The sequence below is a fragment of the Bombina bombina genome, chromosome 6 (assembly GCF_027579735.1).
Source record: "Bombina bombina isolate aBomBom1 chromosome 6, aBomBom1.pri, whole genome shotgun sequence".
In the NCBI taxonomy this organism is placed as follows: Eukaryota; Metazoa; Chordata; class Amphibia; order Anura; family Bombinatoridae; genus Bombina; species Bombina bombina.
In genome coordinates this window covers 1120002931-1120017590 of record NC_069504.1, presented here as the reverse complement: position 1 = coordinate 1120017590, position 14660 = coordinate 1120002931, and the positions used below count along the sequence as shown (strand labels likewise).

The window sequence follows — 14660 nt, the reverse complement described above, 5'->3', positions numbered from 1 at the left end:
ACATCAAAGCTGGGTTAAACAATTAGCGCTGCTGATTGTCTATGTGGCAGTTTCCACTTAGGATCAGCAGTTCTCTGCGGCACCAGAGCTGTAACCCCATTGCTCTGGTTAAACAATAGTGTCGCTAGTGATACATTTACATGCTCTAACAAATTAGATCCTGTCATTTTTCTACTATAATGGATCTTAAATAAAAAACAAAACACTTAGCAACCAAACTTTATGTTTTTATTCAAAAGATTTTTCTTATTTCATAGCTGATAAGAAAGATAAACAGTTTTGTGTTTGATTTGTACGTTAAACACAATTAATTTACATAGATATTTGTCAGCTAATATTATTAGCCTTTTTCTGAATCAGATCACATGTGTGCAAATCAGTTTTCAATTGTGGTCAAAGTCTTCGGTCTCTTGGTGTCCTGGAACGATAAGAAAAAAATGTGTAATTACGCTGTAAATACAGGGCAGGATAAATGCTTTTGTGAACAAAGCAAGAGAGAAATTAAAGGGACATAAAACACTAAATAAGTGCTAGATAGAATGATGCAGTCAAATAAAAGGATTAGAAGAACAGGTAGATGTATTTTCTAGTTGTTTAAATATTGACAAAATAAGTGTAAAGTTTTAGTGTCTATAAAACAATGGGAGCTGCCATGTTGTAACTTAGGTTACCTTCTCTGCTGTGACCAATTAGGGACAGTTATAAATAGGTCACTAGAGTGTGCAGCCAATGGCTGTGAGGAATATAACAGTGTTCTGCACTTCCATTTCTAACAGGAACTGAAATACTCACAGATCTACATACAAAATAAAAGCACTTTTGCTTTGTTTATAAAATATGTATTTCTTTGCAGTCATGGGGCACACTCCTTGAAAAGCCTGTTTAATGTGGTTTATATCTTACTACATTTACAGCAGCCAATTAGGGACAGAGCTAAAGACGCTTGCGTATATATAAACCAATCACTATGCAGTATGTAGGAGGGTTAGGGTTCTGCATTCCACAGAACATATTCCAGCCTCACTTGGGGTAGGGCGAGTGTGTAAACACTACAATCTTCAGAGATGAATTACAGGAAAGCAGGCAAAATAAATAATGAAAGTGCATTGCAAAAATGTATTATTGTGCGTATTTAAACATTCTGGGCTAGATTACAAGTGAGGTGCTAAAAATTTTTTGACTCGCACTCAAACACCACTCAAAGCAAACTTTTACTGTGAGCGGGCTAGCGTTCGTATTACAAGTTGAAAGTAAATTGCGTGCGAGCAAAACCTGATGCTCTCTAACTTCAGGACTTCTGATTTCGCGACCACGTTAACTTCATCTCCCCACAAACTTCAATGGAGCACGCTTAAAAACAAAACATAAAAACTAACACTTATTGATCGCGCGCCTACTAACCGACACCGTGTTATGCCTAAAATGCTAAAACCAAAAGGTAGTTATAAATATTTTACATTCCAATGTTCTTCACATAGAAAAAAAAAGTACCTGTATATCTGATGATTTTTTTGTAAAATATATTTCTATATGAATATATACAGGTATAGACATATACAGATACGGGTAGAAACCCTTTTGTCCAAACTGCTTGGGACCAATAAAGGTTTGAATTTTCAGTATAATTTGTTTTTTTCGACTTTTTGCAAAATGGCACAGTTTGGAGAGGGGACAGGACCAAGTATAAACAACAATATCTTATGTCATTAAGGAAATATTTACATGTCATAATATAGTTTATAAATAACAACCTAATGCTAGTTTTATATCATTTTAAATATTTTTGTATACATAGTACTCTCATAAAGATAGTACAATACTGTAATCAGAAAGGTTAATAGTTGTTGTTGTTTTTTTTAAACAAATATAGACTATTATTGGCATTTTAGAACACAAAAAACAAACCAAAGAACACCTGGAGAGAAGACTGTGGCATACGGGCAAGGAAAAACATAATTTATGTAAGAATTTACCGGATAAATTCATTTCTTTCATATTGGCAAGAGTCCATGAGCTAGTGACGTATGGGATATACAATCCTACCAGGAGGGGCAAAGTTTCCCAAACCTCAAAATGCCTATAAATACACCCCAACGGAAACAGAAAATATGTGTGAGACTGCGCCAAAATAAAACTACTACACAAACTCCAAAATAAATTGAAGTCTCTCAGATTCTATAGAAACTAGCAAATAATATAAATGTTAAAATAGAGCGCTCAAAAAGAGCTAAAGTGCGGCCGTATTGGACAGATATAAAATGTACCGGACAATAATAGATTATAGCAAGCGCAGAAAATTAACCACAAATGCCTAATCTATAAGTCCTAGATAAATGTACTGGGATGGGCTACAAATACATAAAATATGTAAATACAATCAAAAAGAAATGCGAATAAAATAGGTATTTTATATAGTGCAATTCACATACATATTAAAAAATAATACATAGATATACATGAAAATTCATAAAAAATATATTTAATACAATTGATAAAAGGTCGACCTTAAAATATCAAATAGCAATGAGTCAAATACAAAAATAAATACAAATACAATAAAAATCAATTGGCAAAAACAAAATTGAATGATACTGTGTATCCAATAGAACAAACGTCCTCAAAGTGTCAAAAAAGTCTATAAGAGAGTCTTTATGTCCTTTTTGCTTGCAAACTTTAAATCCGTGTAGACGACAAGCCTCCTAGTGATAAAGGACAAACTCCTTAAGGCAGTGTGAAGAGCCTTATGTGAACTAATTAATCTGTACTCACAGTTAAGAAAGTTGATATCTGCAATAGTATAATGCCCAGGTGCATATACTGTGTAATTCTTAGTCCCAGAAGTTCACCACATAATACAATCGATATATTGGATATATGTTACATTCATATAGTGGTATAAAATTACAAGTAAAAGGTGTCTACTCGCAATCCTGGAGCCTTAGATCCTACAAGCGGCTGCTAACTGAATAACCCCTGAAACTGACAGGCTGAATCGCAATCAGCCTGAACAGTCAGAGGTGCCATGGGCCAAAATTCAGAGGCGCCGTTTAACACAAGAATACCGGCTCTATGCGAAATAAGATAATAGCTCCGTTTGCGGAGTGAATATGAGCAACGCGTTTCAATTTTTAAATCTTTATCAAGCTCGTTACCGGAGGACTCCTTCCCGGGTAAATATATACCTATATCTACGTTCTGATTGGGTGACCTCATAACCAATCAGGATAGCTGAATGCGCTAACTGACAATCATTCCTTGATCTATGCCGTGGCTAAAATACAAACGGCATATTGCCATGCCAACACTATATACACAAATTTACAGCGTGCTGAATTAAAGATTATGATAAGCACACACCAATAATTTTATAATGTCACAGTTTTTGTAGTGCTATATCTCCACTTGAAAATTAAAATATAACTAACATCGTAAAATTGTTTATATAAAAACCGACAGAGTAAAAAAAAACCTGAAATATGGGGATAACAGCTAAAACTGCCAGAGGATATTTCTATGCCTAATTGGAAAAATTTCTTACTCAGAAACTTTTCTATTATTAAAATTTCTCACTAGCTATAATAAGGTGATGATTAATGATAGAACTCCTCAAATATGAAACCAAATATAGATTATAATACATAAAAATATATTTGTGTTCAAGATATAAAAAATAATAATAATAAAACATTTTTGGTATTTAACTCAGATAAAATAGGATGAAATATCTGAAAAATGAAAATTGAATTGATTATAAATAAAATTGAATAAAACCTTTTGCATAAACACTTTCTCCTACATTGGTGTATCCGGTCCACGGCTTCATCCTTACTTGTGGGATATTCTCATTCCCTACAGGAAGTGGCAAAGAGAGCACACAGCAGAGCTGTCCATATAGCTCCCCCTCTGGCTCCGCCCCCCAGCCATTCTCTTTGCCGCTCTGAACAAGTAGCATGGGAGAAAGGTTTTGCAAGCAGTGGTGCCTTCCGTTTAGGTTACCTGACTTGTTCCCTCCCTTCATCCGTGTCCTAAAGCTTTGGTATTGGTTCCCACAAGTAAGGATGAAGCCGTGGACCGGATACACCAATGTAGGAGAAAACAGAATTTATGTTTACCTGATAAATTTCTTTCTCCTACGGTGTATCCGGTCCACGGCCCGCCCTGGCATTTGGTCAGGTTTAAATTTTTATTTTTGTACACTACAGTCACCACTGCACCCTATGGTTCTCCTTTTTCTCCTAACCGTCGGTCGAATGACTGGGGGGCGGAGCCAGAGGGGGAGCTATATGGACAGCTCTGCTGTGTGCTCTCTTTGCCACTTCCTGTAGGGAATGAGAATATCCCACAAGTAAGGATGAAGCCGTGGACCGGATACACCGTAGGAGAAAGAAATTTATCAGGTAAACATAAATTCTGTTTTTTACATAAAAATTCTAATATTATTTTCTTTTTATAAAAAGCAACGTAAGTCAAACTCAAGGTTTAGACCATTTGGAGTTAATGTTCTAAGCTCAAAAATCCACTTAGCTTCTAATTTGAGAAGTTCATTTAATACATTACTCCCTCTCCAGTTAGGTTTTATTTTATCAATCACAGTGTAACTAAGGTGCTTAGTGTTCCCATTGTTACATCTTTTAAAATGCCTAGGGACAGGGAGATCTTTGTTCCTTTCGAGATTCATGTTTTCAATTGAGTTTAGGTGTTCCCTAATTCTATCACGTATAGGCCTAGTCGACTCACCTATGTATTGAGTCCCACACGAACACTCTAATAAATAAACCACATTTGAGTCAGTGCACCTGTATAAGTTTTTAATTTTATAAACCTTCTTTGTGATTGTCGATTTAAATTCTTTTCTTTTAGTTGAGTGTTTGCAGGCCTTACAACTCAAACATGGGTGAAAACCCACAATTTTCTCACCTTTTAAATCTATATCACTGAGAGGACTAGCTGTTTTCTTTAAATCGGTCGGCGCTAAGTAATTTTTTAAATTCTTGCATTTTTTATATATTACCCTAGGTTGATTTGGCAAATATGGGCCAATCACTTTGTCAGACTTTAAAACATGCCAATGTTTTTTGAGGATTTTTTCTAATTTTTTATTATCCTCATTATATTGTGTGATAAACGGGACTTTTAATTCACCATTCTCTAGTGTAGTGGCAACATTAATTTTACTCTGTTTTCTACTCAAAGATCCCTATTCATATTAGAGGCCTCAGTTCTTGCATTATCTATTAATTCTACATTGTATCCCTTATTGATAAATTTGTTCACCAAAACTTGTGATTGTTGACTATAATCTGAATCTTCCATGCAATTTTTCCTAATTCGCATGAATTGGCTTTTTGGAATGTTTTTCTTCCATTTATCCAGATGGCAGCTTTCTGCATGTATATAGCCATTGGCGTCTACAGGCTTAAAGTAAGTTTTCGTTACAATCTTATTGTTTATAATATTTATTTGTAAATCTAGAAAGTTTATACTCGTTTCATGTATTTCAAACGTAAATTTCAGATTTTTTTCATTACTATTCATCCTCGAAAAGAACCATTCCAAATCAGTTTTGTTGCCTCTCCATATAATAAATATATCATCTATATAAAGTTTGTAGGAGACCAGATTTGCCCCCAGATCAGTGGAGTCTAGAAATATTCTCTCCCACAGACCCATAAATAAATTTGCATAACTAGGGGCAAATCTGGTCCCCATCGCTGTCCCACATAATTGCAAATAAAATTTTCCATCAAAGTTAAAATAATTATGAGACAAGATAAATCTAATGCTATCAATTAAAAAAGATTTCTGTTCCACTGGAAGTGTGTCATCTTTATTCAAATAAAATGTGATTGCTTCAATCCCTAAATCGTGTTTGATACACGTGTATAGCGCTGAAACGTCACATGTAGCTAAAAGGCAATCCTCATCCCATTCAATATCCTCCAACATTCTCAGGACATCAGTAGAGTCCTTCAAGTATGAAGGAAGACTTTTTACATAGTCTTGCAAAAATATATCTATGTATTCTGAGAGATTCGCTGTGACTGATTGAATACCCGAGACTATTGGTCTCCCAGGGGGGGTCAATAATATCATTGTGAATTTTTGGGAGACATTATAGGAGTGGAATTTTCGGACATTTAGGTATAAAATAACCACTCTCCTTATCATTCAAAATGCCTATATCACTTGCCCTCCTCACTAGAGCATTCAATTCTATTGAAAAATCATCAGTAGGGCGATATAGGCATTTTGAATGATAAGGAGAGTGTTTATCTTATACCTAAATGTCCGAAAACAGAATTTATGCTTACCTGATAAATTACTTTCTCCAACGGTGTGTCCGGTCCACGGCGTCATCCTTACTTGTGGGATATTCTCTTCCCCAACAGGAAATGGCAAAGAGTCCCAGCAAAGCTGGCCATATAGTCCCTCCTAGGCTCCGCCCACCCCAGTCATTCGACCGACGGACAGGAGGAAATATATATAGGAGAAACCATATGGAACCGTGGTGACTGTAGTTAGAGAAAATAATTCATCAGACCTGATTAAAAAACCAGGGCGGGCCGTGGACCGGACACACCGTTGGAGAAAGTAATTTATCAGGTAAGCATAAATTCTGTTTTCTCCAACATTGGTGTGTCCGGTCCACGGCGTCATCCTTACTTGTGGGAACCAATACCAAAGCTTTAGGACACGGATGAAGGGAGGGAGCAAATCAGGTTACCTAAACGGAAGGCACCACAGCTTGCAAAACCTTTCTCCAAAAAATAGCCTCCGAAGAAGCAAAAGTATCAAATTTGTAAAATTTGGCAAAAGTGTGCAGTGAAGACCAAGTCGCTGCCTTACATATCTGGTCAACAGAAGCCTCGTTCTTGAAGGCCCATGTGGAAGCCACAGCCCTAGTGGAGTGAGCTGTGATTCTTTCAGGAGGCTGCCGTCCGGCAGTCTCATAAGCCAATCGGATGATGCTTTAAAGCCAAAAGGAAAGAGAGGTAGAAGTCGCTTTTTGACCTCTCCTTTTACCAGAATAAACAACAAACAAGGAAGATGTTTGTCTGAAATCTTTTGTAGCCTCTAAATAGAATTTTAGAGCACGGACTACGTCCAAATTGTGTAACAAACGTTCCTTCTTTGAAACTGGATTCGGACACAAAGAAGGTACAACTATCTCCTGGTTAATATTTTTGTTAGAAACAACCTTAGGAAGAAAACCAGGCTTAGTACGCAAAACCACCTTATCTGCATGGAACACCAGATAGGGCGGAGAACACTGCAGAGTAGATAACTCTGAAACTCTTCTAGCAGAAGAAATTGCAACCAAAAACAAAATTTTCCAAGATAGTAACTTAATATCTATGGAATGTAAAGGTTCAAACGGAACCCCTTGAAGAACTGAAAGAACTAGATTTAGACTCCAGGGAGGAGTCAAAGGTCTGTAAACAGGCTTGATCCTAACCAGAGCCTGAACAAATGCTTGAACATCTGGCACAGCTGCCAGTCTTTTGTGTAGTAAGACAGATAAAGCAGAGATCTGTCCCTTTAGAGAACTTGCAGATAATCCTTTCTCCAAACCTTCTTGTAGAAAGGATAGAATCTTAGGAATTTTTATTTTATTCCATGGGAATCCTTTGGATTCACACCAACAGATATATTTTTTCCATATTTTATGGTAAATTTTTCTAGTTACCGGTTTTCTGGCCTGAACCAGAGTATCTATCATAGAATCTGAAAACCCACGCTTCGATAGAATCAAGCGTTCAATCTCCAAGCCGTCAGCTGGAGGGAGACCAGATTTGGATGTTCGAATGGACCCTGAACAAGAAGGTCCTGTCTCAAAGGTAGCTTCCATGGTGGAGCCGATGACATATTCACCAGGTCTGCATACCAAGTCCTGCATGGCCACGCAGGAGCTATCAAGATCACCGAGGCCCTCTCCTGATTGATCCTGGCTACCAGCCTGGGAATGAGAGGAAACGGTGGAAATACATAAGCTAGGTTGAAGGTCCAAGGTGCTACTAGTGCATCTACTAGAGTCGCCTTGGGATCCCTGGATCTGGACCTGTAGCAAGGAACCTTGAAGTTCTGACGAGACGCCATCAGATCCATGTCTGGAATGCCCCATAATTGAATTATTTGGGCAAAGATCTCCGGATGGAGTTCCCACTCCCCCGGATGGAATGTCTGACGACTCAGAAAATCTGCCTCCCAGTTTTCCACTCCTGGGATGTGGATCGCAGACAGGTGGCAGGAGTGATCCTCCGCCCATTGAATTATTTTGGTCACTTCTTTCATCGCCAGGGAACTCCTTGTTCCCCCCTGATGATTGATATATGCAACGGTCGTCATGTTGTCTGATTGGAACCTTATGAATCTGGCCTTTGCTAGTTGAGGCCAAGCTCTGAGAGCATTGAATATCGCTCTCAGTTCCAGAATGTTTATCGGGAGAAGAGACTCTTCCCGAGACCATAGACCCTGAGCTTTCAGGGATTCCCAGACCGCGCCCCAGCCCACTAGACTGGCGTCGGTCGTGACAATGACCCACTCTGGTCTGCGGAAGCTCATTCCCTGGGACAGATGGTCCAGGGTCAGCCACCAACGGAGTGAATCTCTGGTCCTTTGATCTACTTGAATCATTGGAGACAAGTCTGTATAATCCCCATTCCACTGTTTGAGCATGCACAGTTGTAATGGTCTTAGATGAATTCGTGCAAAAGGAACTATGTCCATTGTTGCAACCATCAACCCTACTACTTCCATGCACTGCGCTATGGAAGGACGAGGAACAGAATGAAGCACTTGACAAGAGCTTAGAAGCTTTGATTTTCTGACCTCTGTCAGAAAAATCCTCATTTCTAAGGAATCTATTATTGTTCCCAAGAAGGGAACTCTTGTCGACGGAGACAGAGAACTTTTTTCTATGTTCACCTTCCATCCGTGTGATCTGAGAAAGGCTAGAACGATGTCCGTATGAGCCTTTGCTTTTGACAGGGACGACGCTTGTATTAGAATGTCGTCCAAGTAAGGTACTACTGCAATGCCCCTCGGTCTTAGAACCGCTAGAAGGGACCCTAGCACCTTTGTGAAAATCCTTGGAGCAGTGGCTAACCCGAATGGGAGGGCCACAAACTGGTAATGCTTGTCCAGAAAAGTGAACCTTAGGAACTGATGATGTTCTTTGTGGATAGGAAAATGTAGGTACGCATCCTTTAGATCCACGGTAGTCATAAATTGACTTTCCTGGATAGTGAGTAGTATCGTTCGAATGGTTTCCATCTTGAACGATGGTACCCTGAGAAATTTGTTTAGGATCTTCAAATCCAAAATTGGTCTGAAAGTTCCCTCTTTTTTGGGAACTACGAACAGATTGGAATAAAATCCCATTCCTTGTTCCTTTATTGGAACTGGGTGTATCACTCCCATCTTTAACAGGTCTTCTACACAATGTAAGAATGCCTGTCTCTTTATTTGGTTTGAGGATAAGTGAGACATGTGGAACCTTCCCCTTGGGGGTAGTTCCTTGAATTCCAGGAGATAACCCTGAGAAACTATTTCTAGCGCCCAGGGATCCTGAACATCTCTTGCCCAAGCCTGAGCAAAGAGAGAGAGTCTGCCCCCCACTAGATCCGGTCCCGGATCGGGGGCTACTCCTTCATGCTGTTTTGTTAGCAGTGGCAGGCTTCTTGGCCTGCTTACCCTTGTTCCAGCCTTGCATCGGTTTCCAGGCTGGTTTGGGTTGTGAGGCATTACCCTCTTGCTTAGAGGATGCAGAATTAGAGGCCGGTCCGTTCCTGAAATTGGGAAAAGGGACGAAAATTAGACTTATTTTTAGCCTTAAAAGACCTATCTTGTGGAAGGGCGTGGCCCTTTCCCCCAGTGATGTCTGAAATAATCTCTTTCAATTCTGGTCCAAATAGAGTTTTACCTTTGAAAGGAATGTTAAGCAATTTTGTCTTGGATGACACATCCGCTGACCAAGACTTTAGCCAAAGCGCTCTGCGCGCCACGATAGCAAACCCTGAATTTTTCGCCGCTAATCTAGCTAATTGCAAAGCGGCATCTAAAATAAAAGAGTTAGCCAATTTAAGTGCGTGAACTCTGTCCATAACCTCCTCATATGGAGTCTCTCTACTGAGCGACTTTTCTAGTTCCTCGAACCAGAACCACGCTGCTGTAGTGAAAGGAACAATGCACGAAATTGGTTGTAGAAGGTAACCTTGCTGTACAAAAATCTTTTTAAGCAAACCTTCCAATTTTTTATCCATAGGATCTTTGAAAGCACAACTATCTTCGATAGGAATAGTAGTGCGTTTGTTTAGAGTAGAAACTGCCCCCTCGACCTTAGGGACTGTCTGCCATAAGTCCTTTCTGGGGTCGACCATAGGAAATAATTTCTTAAATATAGGGGGGGGGGAACAAAAGGTATGCCGGGCTTTTCCCACTCCTTATTTACTATGTCCGCCACCCGCTTGGGTATAGGAAAAGCGTCGGGGTGCACCGGAACCTCTAGGAACTTGTCCATCTTGCATAATTTCTCTGGAATGACCAAGTTGTCACAATCATCCAGAGTAGATAACACCTCCTTAAGCAGTGCGCGGAGATGTTCTAATTTAAATTTAAATGTCACAACATCAGGTTCAGCTTGATGATAAATTTTTCCTGAATCTGAGATTTCTCCATCTGACAAAACCTCCCTCATGGCCCCTTCAGATTGGTGTGAGGGTATGACAGAACAATTATCAGCGCCCTCTTGCTCTTCAGTGTTTAAAACAGAGCAATCGTGCTTTCTCTGATAAGTAGGCATTTTGGATAAAATATTTGCTATGGAGTTATCCATTACAGCCGTTAATTGTTGCATGGTAATAAGCATTGGCGCACTAGATGTACTAGGGGCCTCCTGCGTGGGCAAAACTGGTGTAGACACAGTAGGAGATGGTGTAGTATCAAGTTTACTCCCCTCATCTGAGGAATCATCTTGGGCAATTTCATTATCTGTGGCAGTACTGTCCTTACTTTGTTTGGACGCTATGGCACAATTATCACATAAATTTAAATGGGGAGACACATTGGCTTTCATACATATAGAACATAGCTTATCTGAAGGTACAGACATGTTAAACAGGCTTAAACTTGTCAACAAAGCACAAAAAACGTTTTAAAACAAAACCGTTACTGTCTCTTTAAATTTTAAACAGAAAACACTTTATTACTGAATATGTGAAAAAGTATGAAGGAATTGTTCAAAAATTACCAAAATTTCACCACAGCTTTAACCCTTAAAATAACGGAACCAGAGCCGTTTATAAATTTAACCCCTTTACAGTCCCAGCCATAGTCTTTGCTGAGACCCAACCAAGCCCAGAGGGGAATACGATACCAATTGACGCCTTCTAGAAGCTTTTCCAGCAATTTTTAGATCCTCACACATGCATCTGCATGCCCTGCTCTCAAAAAACAACTGCGCAGTAATGGCGCGAAAATGAGGCTCAGTCTATAACTAGGAAGGCCCCCTGACTGGAAAAGGTGTCTAACACAGTGCCTGCCGTTTAATAAACGTTCCCCAAGTTTATAAATGCAAATTGTCAGCCTAAATCTGAATAAAATGCCCAAATAAAGCAATCGATTTAGCCCATAAAAATGTCTACCAGTTTTTTTAGCCCATAATAAGCCCTTTATTCTGTTTGTTTGACTAAGAAAATGGCTTACCGGTCCCCATGAGGGGGAATGACAGCCTTCCAGCATTACATGGTCTTGTTAGAAATATGGCTAGTCATACCTTAAGCAGAAAAGTCTGCTAACTGTTTCCCCCAACTGAAGTTACTTCATCTCAACAGTCCTATGTGGAAACAGCAATCGATTTTAGTTACTGTCTGCTAAAATCATCTTCCTCTCACAAACAGAAATCTTCATCCTTTTCTGTTTCAGAGTAAATAGTACATACCAGCACTATTTTAAAATAACAAACACTTGAAAGAAGAATAAAAACTACATTTAAACACCAAAAAAACTCTTAACCATCTCCGTGGAGATGTTGCCTGTGCAACGGCAAAGAGAATGACTGGGGTGGGCGGAGCCTAGGAGGGACTATATGGCCAGCTTTGCTGGGACTCTTTGCCATTTCCTGTTGGGGAAGAGAATATCCCACAAGTAAGGATGACGCCGTGGACCGGACACACCAATGTTGGAGAAAATTCCACTCCTATACTGTCTCCCAAAAATTCACAAGGATATTATTGACTCCCCCCTGGGAGACCAATAGTCTCGGGTATTGAATCAGTCACAGCGAATCTCTCAGAATACATAGATATATTTTTGCAAGACTATGTAAAAAGTCTTCCTTCATACTTGAAGGACTCTACTGATGTCCTGAGAATGTTGGAGGATATTGAATGGGATGAGGATTGCCTTTTAGCTACATGTGACGTTTCAGCGCTATACACGTGTATCAAACACGATTTAGGGATTGAAGCAATCACATTTTATTTGAATAAAGATGACACACTTCCAGTGGAACAGAAATCTTTTTTAATTGATAGCATTAGATTTATCTTGTCTCATAATTATTTTAACTTTGATGAAAAATTTTATTTGCAATTATGTGGGACAGCGATGGGGACCAGATTTGCCCCTAGTTATGCGAATTTATTTATGGGTCTGTGGGAGAGAATATTTCTAGGCTCCACTGATCTGGGGGCAAATCTGGTCTCCTACAAACCTTATATAGATGATATATTTATTATATGGAGAGGCAACAAAACTGATTTGGAATGGTTCTTTTCGAGGATGAATAGTAACGAAAAACATCTGAAATTTACGTTTGAAATACATGAAACGAGTATAAACTTTCTAGATTTACAAATAAATATTATAAACAATAAGATTGTAACGAAAACTTACTTTAAGCCTGTAGACGCCAATGGCTATATACATGCAGAAAGCTGCCATCTGGATAAATGGAAGAAAAACATTCCAAAAAGCCAATTCATGCAAATTAGGAAAAATTGCATGGAAGATTCAGATTATAGTCAACAATCACAAGTTTTGGTGAACAAATTTATCAATAAGGGATACAATGTAGAATTAATAGATAATGCAAGAACTGAGGCCTCTAATATGAATAGGGATCTTTGAGTAGAAAACAGAGTAAAATTAATGTTGCCACTACACTAGAGAATGGTGAATTAAAAGTCCTGTTTATCACACAATATAATGAGGATAATAAAAAATTAGAAAAAATCCTCAAAAAACATTGGCATGTTTTAAAGTCTGACGAAGTGATTGGCCCATGTTTGAAAAATCAACCTAGGGTAATATATAAAAAATGCAAGAATTTAAAAAATTACTTAGCGCCGACCGATTTAAAGAAAACAGCTAGTCCTCTCAGTGATATAGATTTAAAAGGTGAGAAATGGTGGGGTTTTACCCATGTTTGAGTTGTAAGGCCTGCAAACACTCAACTAAAAGAAAAGAATTTAAATCGACAATCACAAAGAAGGTTTATAAAATTAAAAACTTATACAGGTGCACTGACTCAAATGTGGTTTATTTATTAGAGTGTTCGTGTGGGACTCAATACATAGGTGAGTCGACTAGGCCTATACGTGATAGAATTAGGGAACACCTAAACTCAATTGAAAACATGAATCTCGAAAGGAACAAAGATCCCCCTGTCCCTAGGCATTTTAAAAGATGTAACAATGGGAACACTAAGCACCTTAGTTACACTGTGATTGATAAAATAAAACCTAACTGGAGAGGGAGTAATGTATTAAATGAACTTCTCAAATTAGAAGCTAAGTGGATTTTTGAGCTTAGAACATTAACTCCAAATGGTCTAAACCTTGAGTTTGACTTAGGTTGCTTTTTATAAAAAGAAAATAATATTAGAATTTTTATGTAAAAAACAGAATTTATGCACTGCTTGCAAAACCTTTCTCCCATGCTACTTGTTCAGAGCGGCAAAGAGAATGACTGGGGGGCGGAGCCAGAGGGGGAGCTATATGGACAGCTCTGCTGTGTGCTCTCTTTGCCACTTCCTGTAGGGAATGAGAATATCCCACAAGTAAGGATGAAGCCGTGGACCGGATACACCAATGTAGGAGAAAGTGTTTATGCAAAAGGTTTTATTCAATTTTATTTATAATCAATTCAATTTTCATTTTTCAGATATTTCATCCTATTTTATCTGAGTTAAATACCAAAAATGTTTTATTATTATTTTTTATATCTTGAACACAAATATATTTTTATGTATTATAATCTATATTTGGTTTCATATTCGAGGAGTTCTATCATTAATCATCACCTTATTATAGCTAGTGAGAAATTTTAATAATAGAAAAGTTTCTGAGTAAGAAATTTTTCCAATTAGGCATAGAAATATCCTCTGGCAGTTTTAGCTGTTATCCCCATATTTCAGTTTTTTTTTTACTCTGTCGGTTTTTATATAAACAATTTTACGATGTTAGTTATATTTTAATTTTCAAGTGGAGATATAGCACTACAAAAACTGTGACATTATAAAATTATTGGTGTGTGCTTATCATAATCTTTAATCCAGCATGCTGTAAATTTGTGTATATAGTGTTGGCATGGCAATATGCCGTTTGTATTTTAGCCACGGCATAGATCAAGGAATGATTGTCAGTTAGCGCATTCAGCTA

The 14660-nt window shown here is 38.3% G+C and overlaps 1 protein-coding gene across 2 annotated transcripts in view; it reads right to left on the bottom strand.

Moving 5' to 3' along the window:
* Positions 1–206: 206 nt before the first annotated feature.
* ETFRF1 (electron transfer flavoprotein regulatory factor 1) overlaps positions 207–14660 on the bottom strand; it is a 62713-nt gene continuing 48259 nt past the window's right edge. For both annotated transcript variants that reach the window (XM_053719085.1, XM_053719084.1), the window contains exon 5: positions 207–418. The gene's annotated coding sequence lies outside the window, so the exon portion shown is untranslated. The remainder of the gene's footprint in view (positions 419–14660) is intronic.